The sequence below is a fragment of the Bos indicus genome, chromosome 3, assembly GCF_029378745.1.
Source record: "Bos indicus isolate NIAB-ARS_2022 breed Sahiwal x Tharparkar chromosome 3, NIAB-ARS_B.indTharparkar_mat_pri_1.0, whole genome shotgun sequence".
Taxonomy (NCBI): Eukaryota; Metazoa; Chordata; class Mammalia; order Artiodactyla; family Bovidae; genus Bos; species Bos indicus.
The window spans coordinates 40223288-40242179 of NC_091762.1; the positions used below are offsets into that span (position 1 = coordinate 40223288).

General features: G+C 38.2%; 2 protein-coding genes across 3 annotated transcripts in view; both read right to left on the reverse strand.

Moving 5' to 3' along the window:
* LOC109556002 (amylase alpha 2B) overlaps nt 1-18892 on the reverse strand; it is a 72850-nt gene that overhangs the window by 48341 nt on the left and 5617 nt on the right. The gene's annotated exons all lie outside the window — the stretch shown is intronic.
* The window catches only part of RNPC3 (RNA binding region (RNP1, RRM) containing 3), a 75891-nt gene that overhangs the window by 24947 nt on the left and 32052 nt on the right, over nt 1-18892 (reverse strand). For both annotated transcript variants that reach the window (XR_011565775.1, XR_011565774.1), the window contains one exon: nt 1-5992. This exon is cut by the window's left edge and continues 24947 nt beyond it. The gene's annotated coding sequence lies outside the window, so the exon portion shown is untranslated. The remainder of the gene's footprint in view (nt 5993-18892) is intronic.

The window sequence follows — 18892 nt, forward strand, 5'->3', positions numbered from 1 at the left end:
AATTCCTTGAATCTATGTATCACCTCCACTTCATAATCATAAAGGATATGAATCAGGTCATTCCTGAATGGCCTAGTGGTTTCCCCTACTTTCTTCAATTTAAGTCTGAATTTTGCAAGAAAGAGCTCTTGATCTGAGCCACAGTCAGCACATATCTTGTTTTTGTTGACTGTATACAGCTTCTCCACCTTTGGCTGCAAAGAATATGGTCAATCTGATTCCAGTATTGACCTTCTGGTGATATCCATTTGTAGAGTTGTCTCTTGTGTTGTTGGGAGAGGGTGCCTGCTATGACCAGTGTGTTCTCTTGACAAAACTCTGTTAGCCTTTGCCCTACTTCATTTTGTACTCCTAAGCCAAACTTGCTTGTTACTCCAGGTATCTATTGACTACCTACTTTTGTATCCCAGTCCCCTATGATAAAAAGGAAATGATTTTTTAGTGTTAGTTCTAGAACATGTTGTAAGTCTTCACAGAATCAGTCAGCTCCAGCTTCTTCAGCATCAGTGGTTGGGCATAGACTTGGATTACTGTGATACTGAATGGTGTATCTTGAAAACAAACTGAGATCATTCTGTCATTTTTGAGATTGCACCCAAGTACTGCATTTTGGACTCTTTTGTTGACTATGAGCACTAATCCATTTCTTCTAAGGGATTCTTGCCCACAATAGTAAATATAATGGTCATCCAAATTAAATTCGCCCATTCCCATCCATTTTAGTTCACTGATTCTTAAGATGTCAATGTTCAATCTTGCCATCTCCTGCTTATGTGCTCTCTCACTCAGCCATAACCAAGTCTTTGCTACCCCATGGACTGTAGCCCAGCAGGCCCCTCTGTCCATGGAACTTTCCAGGCAAGGATGCTGGAGTGGGTTTCCATTTCCTGCTCCAGGATATCTTTCCAACCCAGGGATTGAATCTGGGTCTCCTACATCTCCTGCATTGGCAAGCAGATTCTTTACTGCTGTGCCACCAAGGAAGCCCAGAATACTTGGATGGGTTGCCATTTCCTTTGCCAGGGGATCTTCCTGACTCAGGGATTGAACCTGAATCTCCTGGTTGGCAGGCAGGTTCTTTACCACTGAACAACCTGGCAAGCCCATCTCCTGCTTGACCTTGTCCCAATTTACCTTGATTCATAGACCTAATACTTCAGATTTCTATGCAATATTGTTCTTTACAGCACTGGAGTTCACTTTCACTGACAGGCACATCCACAACTAAATGTCATTTCTGCGTTGGCCGAGCTGCTTCATTCTTGCTGAAACTTTTGGTAATTGGCCTTTGTTCTTCCCCAGTAGCACACTGGACAACTTCCAATCTGGGGGGTTCATTTTCTGGCATTATATTTTTGTGCCCTTTCATACTGTCCATGGGGTTCTCCGGGCAAGAATACTGGAGTGGTTTGTCATTTCCTCCCCCAGAGAACCACATTTTGTCAGAACTCTTCACTATGACCTGTCCATCTTGGATGGCCCTGCATGACATAGCTCATAGCTTCAGTGAGTTACACAAGCCCCTTCACCACCACAAGGCTGTAATCCACGAATTGTCTAGTAGTCTCCTCCTTTTCTGGGGTTTAAAGTGAGATGATTATTTCATCTCTTCCAAATCTATCTTATGTTTGTCGCTGTTGAATAGCAGCTTCTCCTTTCCAAGAAGCCTCTCCATAAAGTCTCTCTAAATGGTAGCTTCAAGGTCACAGGTCTGTCACAGCAGTTCCTGACTCCAAATGTATATGCTCTCATTAAATTGTCATTGAGGCTTTCATCTCTGTGTTTCCTTTGGGCTGGGAACCTTGCCTTCTTTGTCCTTCTGTTGTTAATGCATTTCAGCACTGAGGATGGAATTTTGGCCCCTACTACGATATGTGAAGATGACAGCACTTCAACAAATATCCAGGAAGCTTCTTGTTCTGAGTGTGGAAACATAACTCCACCTCACTGACAACCACAAGATAGAGAAGCAACTTCAGGGAAGAGAGGTGAGGCCCAGAACCTGTCTAACTGCTCTTTGGATATTAATCTGTTATTAGATACATGACTAGCAAATATTTTCTCCCATTCTGTGGGTGGATTTTTTTCTCTATAGATAGTGGTTTGTTTTTTTGACATTCAAGTTTTAAATATTATCATGAAATCCAATTTGACTGGTTTTTGTTACTTGTGTTGTTGGTGGCATATCTAAGAAATCATTGCCAGATAAAGCATGACTTGTGAAGTCTTTATCCCATATTTTCCTCTAAGGTTTCATTGTTTTAGCTCTTAAATTTATATCTTTGATCCATTTTGAGATAATTTTTGTATATAGTGTTAGCTAAGTGACCAAGTTTATTCTTTTACATGTGACTATTCAGTTTTTTCAGCACCATTTGTTAAAAAGACTCTTTAAAAGGTCTTAGAAACCTAGTCAAAAAACATTTCACCATACGTATAACACATTCATTCATTTCTGGGCTATTTTATTTCATTGGTTTATATGTTTGTTTTTATGACATTATCACATTTTAGGTTTGTAGTAGGTTTTGACATCAGGAAGTGTGAGTATTACAGCTTTGTTCTTCAAAAGACTGTTTTGGCCATTTGGGGTCCCTTAAAATTCCATATAGATTTTAGAATGAATTTTCTTATTGCTAAAAAAAAAAAAAAAAAATTGGGGATTTTGATAAGAACTGCATTGAGTCTGTAGATCTCTTTCCATAGAATTTATATTTCAACACCATTAGATCTTCCAATCCATAAATATGGGATTTGTTTCCATTTATTTATTTCTATCAGCAATGTTTTATAGTTATTACTATACAAGTCTTTCATCTTCTTCATTAATTCCTAAGCATTTTATTCACTTTCATGCTATTTTTTAAATTTATTTATTTTAATTGAAGGCTAATTACTTTACAATATTGTAGTGGTTTTGCCATACATTGACATGAATTAGCCATGGATGTACATGTGTTCCCCATCCTGAAACCCCACCCACCTCCCTCCCCATCCCATCCCTCTGGGTCATCTCAGTGCACCAGTGCACCTTGAACACCCTGTCTCATGCATTGAACTTGGACTGGCAATCTGTTTCACATATGATAATATACATGTTTCAATGCTATTCTTTCAAATCATCTCACCCTTGCCTTCTCCCAGAGTCCAAAAGACTGTTCTATACATCTGTGTCTCTTTTGCTGTCTCGCATATAGGGTTATCATTATCATCTTTTTAAATTCCATATATATGCATTAGTATACTGTATTGGTGTTTTTCCTTCTGGCTTACTTCACTCTGTATAATAGGCTCCAGTTTCATCCACCTCATTAGAACTGATTCAAGTGTATTCTTTTTAATGGCTGAGTAATACTCCATTGTGTATATGTACCACAGCTTTCTTATCCATTCATCTGCTGATAGACATCTAGGTTGCTTCCATGTCCTAGCTGTTATAAACAGTGCTACAGTGAACATTGGGGTACACGTCTCTTTCAATTCTGGTTTCCTCGGTGTGTATGCCCAGCAGTGGGATTGCTGGGTCATATGGCAGTTCTATTTCCAGTTTTTTTAAGGAATCTCCACACTGTTCTCCATAGTGGCTGTACTAGTTTGCATCCCACCAACAGTGTAAGAGGGTTCCCTTTTCTCCACACCCTCTCCAGCATGTACTGCTTGTAGACTTTTGGGTAGCAGCCATTCTGACCTGCGTGAGATGGTACCTCATTGTGGTTTTGATTTGCATTTCTCTGATAATGAGTGATGTTGAACATCTTTTCATGTGTTTGTTAGCCATCTGTATGTCTTCTTTGGACAAGTGTCTGTTTAGTTCTTTGGCCCATTTTTTGATTGGGCCGTTTATTTTTCTGGAATTGAGCTGCAGGAGTTGCTTGTATATTTTTGAGATTAATTCTTTGTCAGTTGCTTCATTTGCTATTATTTTCTCCCATTCTGAAGGCTGTCTTTTCACCTTGCTTATAGTTTCCTTCGTTGTGCAAAAGCTTTTAAGTTTGATTAGGTCCCATTTGTTTATTTTTGCTTTTATTTCCACTACTCTGGGAGGTGGGTCATAGAGGATCCTGCTGTGGTTTATGTCAGAGAGTGTTTTGCCTATGTTTTCTTCTAGGAGTTTTATAGTTTCTGGTCTTACTTTCATGCTATTGTAAACTGAATTGTTTCCATGTACAGATTGATCAGTCCTTTTCATATTGTTCATTATTCATGTATAGAAATGCAACTGATTTTTGTATGTTGATTTTGTGTGTGTGTGTGGGGGGGATCTTCAGGGTTTTCTAAATAAGATCGTATCTACAATTCAATAGAAAAAAAGAAACAATTTCAAAATAGGCAAAGGACTGGAACAGATTTTTTTTTTCCAAATAAGACATACAATGTGCAACAGGTACATGAAAAGACGTTCAACATAACCAATCAACAGAAAAATGCAAACCAAAATCACAATGAGATCACCTACCTTACACCTGTTTGTATGACTATCATCAAAAAGGAAAGAGATAAGAAATGCCAGCAAGAATGTGAACAAAAGAGAAGGCTTATACTCTGCAGGTGGAAATGTAAACTGGTAGTCACTATGAAGAACAGCATGAGAATTCCTCAAAAAATTAAAATCTATCTACTATATGATCCACTAATTCCACTTTTTAGTATATATTCAAAGTAAAACAAAAAACAAAAAAAACATTATTTAGAAGAGGTATCTGTACTACTATGTTCATTGCAAGAGAACCTACAGGGCCATCAACAAATCAATGGATCAAGAAAATATGATATACGTATATATGTATGCACACACACACATGAATACATACACTTATGCATAATATTTCACTGTGTGTGAATGAGCTTGGAGGCATTAAAGAAACCAGACAGAAGACAACCAAATACTGCATGGTATCATTTCTATTTAAAAAAAAAAAGTTAAGCTCATATCCAGAGAGTAGGAAAGTGGCTGCCAGGGGCTGGGTGGTGGGAAGTAGAGCAAGGTTGGTAAAGGTTACAGACTTTGTTATAAAATGAATAAGGACTAAGGACATGATGTATAATGACTATAGTTGGTAACAATGTAATCTATAATTAAAATTTGCTAAGAGAGTAGTTGGAGAAGGAAATGGCAACCCACTCCAGTGTTCTTGCCTGGAGAATCCCAGGGATGGGGGAGCCTGGTGGGCTGCTGTCTCTGGGGTTGCACAGAGTCAGACACGACTGAAGCAACTTAGCAGCAGCAGCAGCAAAAGAGTAGTACTTAAATGTTCTCATTAAAATAGAAAATGAAACAAAAATATGTGGTATGATGGATGTGTGAAATAAATCAATGTGGATATTCTTTTCCAGTGTATACATGTTAAATCACTGTGTTGTATACTTTTAGAATTTTATATGTCAACTATATCTCCCTAAAGCTGAAAAAAAAAAAGATCATCTGTGAACAGACATAATTTACTTCTTCCTTTTCACTTTGAATCCTTTTTATTCTTTTCTTGCCAGATTGCTCTGGGTACAACTTTCAGCACTACGTTGAACAAAAGTGGCAACAGTGGGCTTCCTTGACTTGTTTTGGTTCTTAGTGGAAATGCTTTCAAAGTCTATTGCCATGGAGTATGATGCTATGAGTTTTTCATTTAAGAATATTATTATACTGAGGTAGTTTCCTCTGTTCCCAGTTCGTTGAATGCTTTTATCATGAAAGTATATTGAATTATGTCAAATTATTTTCTGTCAATTAAGATGATAGTGTAGTTTTTGTCCTTCATTCTGTTAGGTTTGATAGACTTTCAATGCTGAACCATCCTTATATTCCAGTATAGATCCCTTATGGTCATGATGTAAAATCTTTTTAATATGCTCCTTTTAAGGAGTTTTGCATCAGTGTTGAACCAAAGGGATATTGGCCTGCAGTCTTCTTTATTTGAAGTGTCTTTCTCTTTATTTGATATTAGGGTAATATTGGTCTCATGGAATCAATCAGGAACCTTTCCTTCCTCTTCAATTTCTGTGAAAAGTTTAAGAAAAATCAGTTTGAATTATTCCTTAAATGCTTGCCAGAAATCAATAGTGAAGCCATAAGGCTCAAGGCTTATCTTTGTTGGGAGATTTGTGATCACTGATTCAATCTCTGTCCTAGTTACAGGTCTATTCAGAATTTCTATTTCTTTGCAGTTTAGTCTTTAGTAAGTTTGTGTTTCTAGGAATTTGTCCATTTTATCTAGTTATATATTAGTGGAGAATTATTACAGTACTTTTACAGTCCTTTTTATTTCTATAGAATCTGTAATGTAGAATGTCTCCAATTTCATTTCAGATTTTAGTGATTTTTTTTTTTTCCTTTATCACTATAGGTATAGGTTTGTCAATTTTGTTTTTGAGCAATCAACTTTTGGTTCTATTGATTTTCTCGATTTTTTAAATTCCTTATTTCACTTATCTCCACTCTAATTTTTATTATGTTCCTACGTTGGGTTTAGTTTGTTCTTCTTTTTCTAGTCCTTTAAAGTTATAAAGCTAACTCATTGATTTGAAATCTTTGTTTTTTAATGTTAGTGATTCTAACTATAAAATCTCCTCTAAGCACTACTTTTGATACATCCCATAGTTTTGGTCAAAGCAACCAGTCAATCTTAAAGGAAATCAACCCTTGAATATTCATTGGAAGGACTAACGCTGAAGCTGAAGCTCCAGTAATTTTGCTCCCTCATGAGAAGAGCTGATTCACTGGAAAAGATTTTGATTCTGGGAAAGATTGAGGGCAAGAGAAGAAGGGGGTGACAGAGGATGAAATGGTTGGACGGCATCACTGACTCAATGGACATGAGTTTGCACAAATTCCAGGAGATAACAAAGAACAGTGAAGCCTGTTGTGCTGCAGTTCATAGGGTCACAAAGAGTTGGACACAGCTTAGCGATGAACAATAGTTTTGGCATGTTGCGTTTCTGTTTTTGTTTCTAAGTACTTCCTAATTTCCCATGTAATTTCTTTGACCCACTAGTTGTTCAACAGTGTACTGTTTAATTTCAACAATAGTGTGGATTTTCCAGTTTTCCTCCTTTATTTATTTCTAACATTATCCCATTGTGGTTGGAGAAGATACTTTATACATCTTTTTACAAATCTATTGAAACTTAATCTGTGGCCAGACATATGGTCTATTCTGGAAAATGTTCCATGGACACTTGAGATAAACATGTATGCTATTGTTGGCTATGGTGTTCTGTATATGGCTATTAGGCAGGGAGTTACTTAGTCATTTATTTCCTTACTTCTGTTTAACTGAACTACACATTATCATTACCAGAGCCCAGGAGTTTCCAACTATTATTGTAGAATTATCTATTATTCTCTTTCAACTGTCAGTTTTTGATTCATATATTTTGACAATCTGTCAGTAGGCATGTAAATAATTATTATATCACTTTTCTCTATTGAAATTTGTATTAATGTTTTTGTTTCTTCCAACTTTTTAGACTTTGTCTATTTTGTATATGTCTATTTTAATACAGCCACACCTGAACTTTTTTGCTTATTATTTGCATGGAGTATTATTTTCAAAATTTCAAACTATTTGGCCTTTGGATCTGAAGTGACTGTTGTAGTTAGAGTACACAGTGGATTCCAGTGTTTAAATCCATTTTCTCAATCTTGGTGTTTTGCTGGGAGAGTTTAATTCATTTATACTTTAAAGAGACTATTATTTTGCTTGCTTACTATATGCCTCATAGTTGTTGTTTTAAGGTGGGGGGCAGCTCATTAATTCCTTTAGTGACTTTTCAGTTTAGGTCAGTCGCTCAGTTGTGTCCAACTCTTTGTGACTGCATGGACTGCAGCACACTAGGCTTCCCTGTCCATCACCAACTCCTGGAGTTTGCTCAAACTCATGTCCATTGAGTGGGTGATGCCATCCAACTATCTCATCCTTTGCTATCCCCTTCTCCTCCAACCTTCAATCTTTTCCAGCATCAGGGTCTTTACATCCAGAGAAGGCAATGGCAACCCAGTCCCGTACTCTTGCCTGGAAAATCCCATGGATGGAGGAGCCTGGTAGGCTGCAGTATACGCGGTCGATAGGAGTCGGACACGACTGAGTGACTTCGCTTTCACTTTTCACTTTCATGCATTGGAGAAGGAAATGGCAACCCACTCCAGTGTTCTTGACTGGAGAATCCCAGGGACGGGGAAGCCTGGTGGGCTGCCATCTATGGGGTCACACAGAGTCAGACACAACTGAAGTGACTTAGCAGCAGCAGCAGTTCTTTACATCAAGAGGCCTAAGAATTGGAGTTTCACCTTCAGCATCAGTCCTTCCAATGAACACCCAGGACTGACTTCCTTTAGGATTGACTGGTTGGATCTCCATGCTGTCCAAGGGACTCTCAAGATCTTCTCCAACACCACAGTTCAAACACATCAATTGTTCGGTGCTCAGCTTTCTTTATAGTCCAACTTTCACATCCATACATGACTCCTGAAAAAACCATAGCTTTGACTAGACAGATCTTCGTTGGAAAACTAATGTCTCTATTTTTTAATTTGCTGTCTAGATTAGTCATAACATTTCTTCCAAGGAGCAAGCGTCTTTTAATCTCATGGCTGCAGTCATCATCTGCAGTGATTTTGCAGCCCCCCAAAATAAAGTCTCTCACTGTTTCCATCGTTTCTCCATTTGCCATGAAGTGATGGGACCTGATGCCACGATCTTAGTTTTCTGAATGCTGAGTTTTAAGCCAACTTTTTCACTCTCCTATTTCACTTTCACCAAGAGGTTCCTTAGTTCTTCACTTTCTTGCCATAAGGGTGGTGTCATCTGCATATCTGAGGTTATTGATATTTCTTCCAGCAATCTTGATTCCAGCTTGTGCTTCATCCAGTCCAGCATTACTCATGATGTACTCCGGATATAAGTTAAATGAGCAGGGTGACAATATACAGCCTTGACATACTCCTTTCCCGATTTGGAACCTGTCTGTTGTTCAATGTCCAGTTCTAACTGTTGCTTCTTGACCTGCATACAGATTTCTCAGGAGGCAGGTCAGGTGGTCTGGTATTCCAATCTCTGGAAGAACATTCCACAGTTTATTGTGATCCACACAATCAAAGGCTTTTGCATAGTCAATAAAGCAGAAGTAGATGCTTTTCTGGAACTTTATTGCTTTTTTGATGATCCAACAGATGTTGGCAATTTGATCTAGGTTCCTCTGCCTTTTCTAAATCTAGCTTGATCATCTTGAAATTCACCATTGACGTACTGTTGAAGCCTGACTTGGAGAATTTTGAGCATTACTTTGCTAGCATGAGATGAGTGCAATTGTGCAGTAGTTTGAGCATTCTTTGGCATTGCCTTTCTCTGGGATTGGAATGAAAACTGACCTTTTCCAGTTTTGGCCACTGCTGAGTTTTCCAAATTTGGTGACATATTGAGTGCAGCACTTCTGCAGCATCATCTTTTGGGATATGAAACAGCTCAACTGGAATCCATTACCTCCACTAGCTTTGTTTCTAGTGATGCTTCCTAAGGCCCACTTGACTTCACATTCCAGGATGTCTGGCTCTAGGTGAGTGAAAAAACCATCTTGGTTATCTGGGTCATAAAGACCATTTTTGTATACTTCTTCCATGTATTCTTGTCACCTCTTCTTAATATCTTCTGCTTCTGTTAGGTCCATACCATTTCTGTCCTTTATTGTGCCCATATTTGCATGAAGAGTTCCCTTAGTATCTCTAATTTTCTTGAAGAGATCTCTAGTCTTTCCCATTCTATTGTCTTTCTCTATTTCTTTGCATTGATCACTGAGGAAGGCTTTCTTATCTCTCCTTGCTATTCTTTGGAACTCTGCATTCAAATGGGTGTATCTTTCCTTTTCACTTCTCTTCTTTTCACAGCTATTTGTAAGGCCTCCTCAGATAGCCTTTTGCTTTTTTGTATTTATTTTTCTTGAGGATGGTCTTGATCCCTGTATCCTGTACAATATCACAAACCTCCACCCATAGCTCTTCAGGCTCTCTGTCTATCAGATCTAATTCCTTGAATCTATTTGTCACTTCCACTGTATAATTTTAAGCAATTTGATTTAGGTCATACCTGAATAGTCTAGCAGTTTTCCCCACTGTCCTCAATTTAAGTCTGAATTTGGTAATAATGAGTTCATGATCTGAGGCACGGTCAACTGCTAGTCTTGTTTTTGCTGACTGTATAGAGCGTCTGCATGCTGCTGCTGCTGCTGCTAAGTCACTTCAGTCGTGTCCGGCTCTGTGCGACCCCATAGATGGCAACCCACCAAGCTCCCCCGTCCCTGGGATTCTCCAGGCAAGAACACTGGAGTGGGTTGCTGTTTCCTTCTCCAATGCTGCAAATAATATAACCAATCTGATTTCACTATTGACCACTTGGTGATGTCCATGTGTAGAGTCTTCTCTTGTGTGGTTGGAAGAGGGTGTTTGCTATGACCAGTGCATTCTCTTCGAAGAACTCTATTAGCCTTTGCCCTGCTTCATTCTGTACTCCAAGACCAAATTTGCCTGTTAATCCAGGGAATTCTTGACTTCCTGCTTTTGCATCCACTCCCCTGTAATGAAGGGGACATCTTTTTTGGGTGTTAGTTCTAAAAGGTCTTGTAGGTCTTCATAGAAACATTCAACTTCAGCTTCTTCAGCATTACTTGTCGGGACATAGACTTGGATTACTGTGATATTTAATGGTTTGCCTTGGAAATGAACAGAAATCCTTTTGTATTTTTTGAGACTGCATCCAAGTACTGCATTTGGACTCGTGCTAACTATGGCTACTCCATTTCTTTTAAGGGATTCTTGCTGACAGTAGTAGATATAATGGTCATCTGAGATAAGTTCACCCATTCCAGTCCATTTTAGTTTGCTGATTCCTAAAATGCCAATGTTCACTCTTGCCATCTCCTGATTGATCACTTCCAATTTGCCTTGATTCATGGACCTAACGTTCCAGGTTCCTATGCAATATTGCTCTTTATAGCATCAGACTTTACTTCCATCACCAGCCACATCAACAACTGGGAGTTGTTTTTGCTTTGGCTCCATCTCTTCATTCCTTCTGGAGTTATATCTCCACTGATCTCCAGTAGCATATTGGGCACCTACTGTCCTGGGGAGTTCATCTTTCAGTGTCCTTGCTTTTTGCCTTTTCATACTGTTCATAGAGTTCTCAAGGCAAGAGTACTGAAGTGGTATGCCATTCCCTTCTCCAGTGGACCACATTTTATCAGAACTCTCCACCATGTCCCATCCATCTTGGGTGGCCCTGAATGGCATGGCTCATAGTTTTATTTAGACAAGGCTGTGGTCCATGTGATCAGACTGGTTATTTTTCTGTGATGTGTCTCCTCAGGAGATACTCAAAGACTGTTCTGTCTCAGTCTCTGTGTTCTGGTGCACACAAAGCATGTTTGATCCCTCTGAGCATCTTTGGCAGGTATGGGGTTAGAGTCTAAATGTGATTTCACCCCTCCTACCATCTTGCTGGGGTTTCCCCTTTGCCCTTGGATGTGGGGTATCTCTTCAAATTCGCTCAGTGCCACACTGCCACCACTCCAGCACCACAGTGTCTTTTACGTTGACATTTTTTGGTAGTAAAGGGTTTAAATACTTCTTCATTTTTTTATGTGTGTATTCTATAGCTCTTTTCCTTGTGGTTACCATGGAGTTTACACTTAACATACTAGTTATAAATTCTAATTCATTTTATACTAGCTTAGCTTCAATAACATACAAAAAATGTCTTTACACTTCTGTTTCCAGTCTTCAGTCATTGAGGTTCCCTGAATTAAATCTTTATACACTGTGTGCCCCTAAACATAAACAACTATTTTAAATTCATTAGTCCCTTAAATGAAGTAGAAAACAACATGTAGATTTACAGACCACAATTACAATAAAACAAACGTATTGACTAAACATTGTCTATTCAATGTATTAGTCTATTAAATCCTGTAGATAACAAATGTAGTAACTGAACACTTTTACAATATTAGCTTTTATAATTGTTCCTATATTTCTCTTTATTATGCTCTGCATTTCTCCATATGACTTTAGTTATGATCTAGTGTCCTTTCATTTGACCCTTGCAAGATTTTCATGAGCATTTCTTGCAAGGAAAGTCCAGTGGTAAACTCTCTGAGCTTTATGTAGGAATGTCAATATCTCCTTCACTTTTGAAGAGAAAAAAACAAACAAAATGGTCTTGCCAGATAGGAAATTCCTAGTTGAATTTTTCTTCTTTTAGCACTTCATATCAGCCCACTTCTTTTGGCCTCCCAAGTTCCTGATGGAAAATCTTCTGATAATTTTTGAGAATCCCTTTTATGTGGGTATTCACTTCTCTGTCTTATGCAATTTTATTATGTCTTGATATGGACTTTTGAGTCAGTTTTACTTGGAATTCACTGAACTTCTTGGATATTTATATTCATAACTTTCATCAGATTTGTTTTCAGCTATTACTTCCTCAATTATTCTCTTTCTGTCTCTCCTGTGATTCAGTGTGCCTGCTGGCCTGCTTGATGGCTTTCCACAGGACACTTAGCCTATGTTCATTTTTCTTCAATCTTTGGATTGTTCCTCAAATTTGATAATTTTCATTGTCCTATATTTTTTGTCTGGTGTACACTGATTCTTTCTTCTGCATACTCAAATCTCCTGGGCATTCCTCTAGTGAATTCTCTGTTTCAGTTATTGTACTTTTCAGCTCCAAAAATATTTGATTTTTAGGTTTCCTATCTATTGATATTGCCATTTATTCATAAATTGCTTTGCTTTTACTTCCTCCACATCTTCTGTTAGTCTCTTGGGCATCTTTAGAACAGTTATTTTACTCTTTGCTTAGTATATCTACCATCAGATCTTCTTCAGGAACAGTTTCCATACATTATTTTCCTTTGAATCACTCAAATTTTCCTGTTCCTTTGTATGCCTTGTAAATTTTTCTTTTGTTGAAAACTAGTCACTTGATTTTACATTATGTTAACTCTGGAGTTCAGATTCTCCCCCTTCTACAGTTTGCTCATTGGTTATTGTTTTTGGTTTTTAAATTATTGCATGCTGTATCTGTGTTAAGGATCAACCTGAATTGTAAAATCAAAGTCTTCTCATATATTTTACCCTTTCCCTGGGTTTAGTGGTCAATTTCTAATCTTCCCCATATGTGCAGTTTTTTGGAATGTCCTAGTCTTTAAGCATGTCTGACTCTCCAAAGTGGGAAAACTAAAGAGGAAAGGAAAAAGGGGGGACCTGGCTTATTATTCCCCTGTAAGTCACTTCACTGGGGGTGGTAGAGATAGGATATATGGCTTACAAACGTGGGAGGTATAACAGCCATGACTGCCAATCTCTGCACCTCTGTGATCAAAAGTGGCATAAACAATTATGGCATAGATCCCTCAATATTTAAGAGTTCAGTGTTCTCTTTGCCCACCTTGACTCCTATCAGCAAGGTGCTCCAGGATACATATATGGATGCCTGCCACATGGTTGGGGTTGGGAAACTGGTTGCTATTACTATGCTAAGAGCTGAAACTGGCCTAAATTAACTACAATTTACTGTCCAAGGCTTCGTCTGGAAGTTGCAAGCCCTAGACTCCAGAATTCCAAAATAGTGACTCTGGTGCAACTATATTAGGTGTTAGGTTGGACTCCTGGTACTTCCTACTCCATCATCTTCCCAGAAAACTCTTAGGTATAGATTTTTGTGTGAACATAGTTTTCGTTGTTCTTAGATAAATACTCAGAAGTGTGGTGGATAGGTCACATGTTAACATTACTACAAACTTCCTCAAACTGTTTTGTAAAACAGGTTGTACCATTTTGTAATTTCACTAGCAATGTATGAAAGCTGTAGTTGCTCCACATTCTTGACTAATCTTAGTACTATCAGAGTGTATTTTAAGCCACTCTAATAGGTGTGTGATGCCATCTTATTGTGGTTGTATTTTGTATTTGTCTAAATAGATCAAATTGCCAACATCCGTTGGATCATCAAAAAAGTAAGAGTTCCAGAAAAACATCTATTCCTGCTTTATTGACTATGCCAAAGCCTTTGACTGTGTGGATCACCATAAACTGTGGAAAATTCTGAAAGAGATGGGAATACCAGACCACCTGACCTGCCTCTTGAGAAACATGTATGCAGGTCGGGAAGCAACAGTTAGAACTGGACATGGAACAACAGACTGGTTCCAAATAGGAAAAGGAGTACATCAAGGCTGTATATTGTCACTATGCTTATTTAACTTATATGCAGAGTACATCATGAGAAACGCTGGGCTGGAAGAAGCACAAGCTGGAATCAAGATTGCCAGGAGAAATATCAATAACCTCAGGTATGCAGATGACACCACCCTTCTGGCAGAAAGAGGAACTAAAGAGCCTCTTGATGAAGGTGAAAGAGGAGAGTGAAAAAGTTGGCTTAAAGCTCAACATTCAGAAAACTAAGATCATGGCATCTGGTCCCATCACTTCATGACAAATAGATGGGAAACAGTGGCAGACTTTATTTTGGAAGGTTCCAAAATCACTGCAGATGGTGACTGCAGCCATGAAATTTAAGGACGCTTACTCCTTGGAAAAAAAGTTATGACCAAACTAAACAGCATGTGAAAAACAGAGACATTACTTTGTCAACAAAGGTCCATCTAGTCAAGGCTATGGTTTTTCCAGTAGTCATGTATGGATATGAGTGTTGGACTATAAGAAAGCTGAGGGCCAAAGAATTGATGCTTTTGAACTGTGGTGTTGGAAAAGACTTTTGAGAGTCTCTTGGATTGCAAGGAGATCCAACCAGTCCATCCTAAAGGAGATCAGTCCTGGGTGTTCACTGGAAGGACTGATGTTGAAGCTGAACCTCCAATAGTTTGGCCACTTGATGCAAAAAGCTGACTCACTGGAAAAGACCCTGATGCTGGGTAAGACTGAGGGCAGAAGGGGACGACGGAGGATGAGATCGTTGGACGGCATCACCAACTCAATGGACATGAGTTTGGGTAAACTCCAGGAACTGGTGATGGTCAAGGAGGCCTAGTGTGCTGCAGTTCATGGGGTTGCAGAGTTGGACACGACTGAACTGAATGGATGATGATGTGAAGCATCATTTCATGTGCTTATTTGTCATCTGTAAATCTTTGGTGTTTACAAATTTACTGTTCATTTTTATTTTTAGTTATTTATATATATCCTGGATATTCTTTTGTCAAATATATGCTCCCCAAAGACTGTCCCCAGTGTGTGACTGCCTCTTTATTTTTCATAGCATCTTCTGAATAAGATTTTTATTGGATGACATCTAATTTATCTTTATTTTCAATGGAGAAAACTTTTGGTGTTGTATACAGGAATTCCTTGTGTAAGCAATGTCACACAGATATTTTTTCCTGTAACTTTTGGTCTGTATTTCAAATTTTGTGTTAGAGAAATTTTTTAAAGGTTTCCCTTTTGTGTGTGTGTGGGGGGGGGGTTATAGGTGTCCAATTATTCCAACATCTTATATTTAAATAGCAATCCTCTCCACTGAACTGTCTTCTCATTTTTGTCAAAAATTAATGTGCCATACACGTGTGGGTCTACTTGTGGACTTTTCTATTTCAGTGATCTATGCATCTATCCTTCTGCCAAATACACTGCTATTCTAGGTTTATAATAAACCTTAGAAGTATGTAACAAGTCATATAATTGTTTTGTTTTTTTAAATTGTGCTGGACATTCTGGTTGCTGTTTTTCCAAAGAGCTCTGAAAGTCAGTTTAGCAATATCAACAAATTATCCTGCTACAATTTTCAATCTGAAATGAATCTATTTGAGGTGACATCACAATAATCATGACTCTTTCAGGTCATGTATACAGTATAGTTCTCTGTTTACTTAGGTCTTTATTTTTTATCAAAATTTGGGGAAGAGCCTTTGGCGTAAGTGTCTAGTACACATTTTGGTAGACTTAGATACTCAAGCTGGTTTTAGAAAAGGCAGAGGAATCAGAAACCAAAGAGCCAACAACCACTTGATCATCGAAAAAGCAAGAAAGCTCCAGAAAAAAATCTATTTCTGATCACTGACTATGCCAAAGCCTTTGACTGTGTGGATCACAATAAACTGTGGAAAATTCTGAAAGAGATGGGAATACCAGACCACCTGACCTGCCTCTTGAGAAACCTATATGCAGGTCAGAAAGCAAGTTAGAACTGGACATGGAACAACAGACTGGTTCCAAATAGGAAAAGGAGTACGTCAAGGCTGTATATTGTCACCCTGCTTATTTAACTTCTATGCAGAGTACATCATGAGAAATGCTGGGCTGGAAGAAGCACAAGCTGGAATCAAGATTGCAGGGAGAAATATCAATAACCTCAGATATGCAGATGACACCACCCTTATGGCAGAAAGTGAAGAGGAACTCAAAAGCCTCTTGACAAAGGTGAAAGAGGAGAGTGAAAAAGTTGGCTTAAAACTCAACATTCAGAAAATGAAGATCATGGCTCTGGTCCCATCACTGCATGGGAAATAGATGGGGAAACAGTGTCAGACTTTATTTTTGGGGGCTCCAAAATCACTGCAGGTTGTGATTGCAGCCATGAAATTAAAAGACGCTTACTCCTTGGAAGAAAAGTTATGACCAACCTAAATAGCATATTGAAAAACAGAGACATTACTTTGCCAACAAAGGTCCGTCTAGTCAAGGCTATGGTTTTTCCAGTGGTCGTGTATGGATGTGAGAGTTGGACTGTGAAGAAAGCTGAGCGCCCAAGAATTGATGCTTTTGAATTGTGGTGTTGGAGAAGACTCTTCAGAGTCCTTTGGACTGCAAGGAGATCCAACCAGTCCCTTCTGAAGATCAGCCCTGGGATTTCTTTGGAAGGAATGATGCTAAAGCTGAAACTCCCAGTACTTTGGCCACCTCATGCGAAGAGTTGACTCATTGGAAAAGACCCTGATGCTGGGAGGGATTGGGGGCAGGAGGAGAAGGGGACTATAGAGGATGAGATGTCTGGGTGGCATCACTGACTCGATGGACCTGAGTCTGAGTGAACTCCGGAGTTGGTGATGGACAGGGAGGCCTGGGGTGCTGCGATTCATGGGGTCGCAAAGAGTCGGACACGACTGAGCGACTGAACTGAACTGAACTGATACCTAATTATTTCAATTCTGGTACTACTGCAAATGTTAATTGTAGAAAAAATTTTCAAGATTTAGTAGTTCATTGCTAGTTTATTTACTGACTTCTACATATTTACTTTTAATCTTACAATCTTGTTTAACTCAATTGTTGGAGTCTTTAAATCTTTGGGATTTTCTACATGAACAATCATATCACCTCTGTATAGGAATATTTTTATTTCTTAATTTCCAATATGTATACTCTTCTGTTTCTCATTTTATGAACTGGCTGTCAGTGAGATGTTGAATAGTAGTGAGTGGGGCCTTCCTTGACTTGTTTCGCCTTACTTTTGGGAAAAACATTTAGCCTTTAGGACTTCTCTGTGGCTCAGACGGCAAAGCATCTGCCTACAATGCAAGAGAACCAGGTTCGATCCCTGGGTCACGAAGATCCTCTGGAGAAGGAAATTGCAACCCACTCTAGTACATCTGCCTGCAAAGTCCCATGGATGGAGGAGCCTGTTAGACTACAGTTCATGGGGTCACAAAGAATGGGACACGACTGAGTGACTTCACTTTGAAGAACAATTGGGAGACTTTGTGGACACTTTTCAGCTTAAGGAAGCTCTTTTCCATTCCCAGTTTACTGAGTTTTTACCAAGAATGGATATTTAGCTTTGTCAAATGCTTTTCTTTCATTTATTAAGATGATCATATGCGTTTTCTTCTTTAGTCTGTCAACAGGATAATTTACATTTATTGATCTCAAAAGGTTCGATAGACTGCCTTTCCCAATATAAAGTTCTCTTGGTCATGATTTAAATCCTTTTTATATATGGCTTCATTCAACTTGCTAATATTTTGTTGCAGATTTTTGCATCTATACTTACAAGAAATAGAAAGTTTTCTTTTATGACCAAGGTAATGCATGCATCTCAACATGAATTTGGAAGTGTTTTGTTGTACAGTATTGTTGGTTTCTTCATTTAATGTTTTGCAGAATTCACAAGTGAAGCCCTTCAGGCCTCCAGGGAAACTTTTTACTACAAAGTAAATTTATTAGGTACAGAGTTATTCAGAGTTGAGAAGTAGGTTACCTGCTTCTCAAATTAATTTAATACTTTCAGGAAGTTAGCTCATTTCATCAAAGTTGTCATATTTATGGAAATAAATTTACTAAAAATATTCCAGTATCATTTTCTTACAACCTGAGAGGGAAGAGGGGTTTTCCTTTGCCTTCAGGCTAGAACTTTTTCAATTGATCTTCTCAGGAACTAGTTCTGTTTCCAATATTTTCAACTCTTTTCTGTCTACAAGTTCACTGATTTATAATTATTTTCATTATTTCCTTGTTCTGCATTCTGTTTATTCTTTTTCAGTTCCTTATGGTAGAAGGTTAAATCTGTTATTTTTCTTCTTTTCTAATATGCCAAATTCTCTCCTTTTAGCTGGAGTTCCCTAATTCTGATGTAGTATTTTCATTTTCATTCAAGTATTTCCTAATTTCTCTTAAAAAGTCTATCTTGATCCATACATATAACATGGAAATGCATTACTTAGTATCTATAAACTTGAATTTTTTTCAGATATTTGTTACCAATATCTGATTTTGTTCAGCTAAGATCAGAGAATTGCATGATTTAAGATTCTTAGTTTGCTAATAAGAATAATTATCTTCTAAATCCTACTGCTGGTTAGTTCACTGGGTTGTGCAGGAAGAAAAACCTTACTCTTAAAACATAAGAACAGATACACAAATAGTCCAAAAGAGACAAGATTATACTGTGGTATT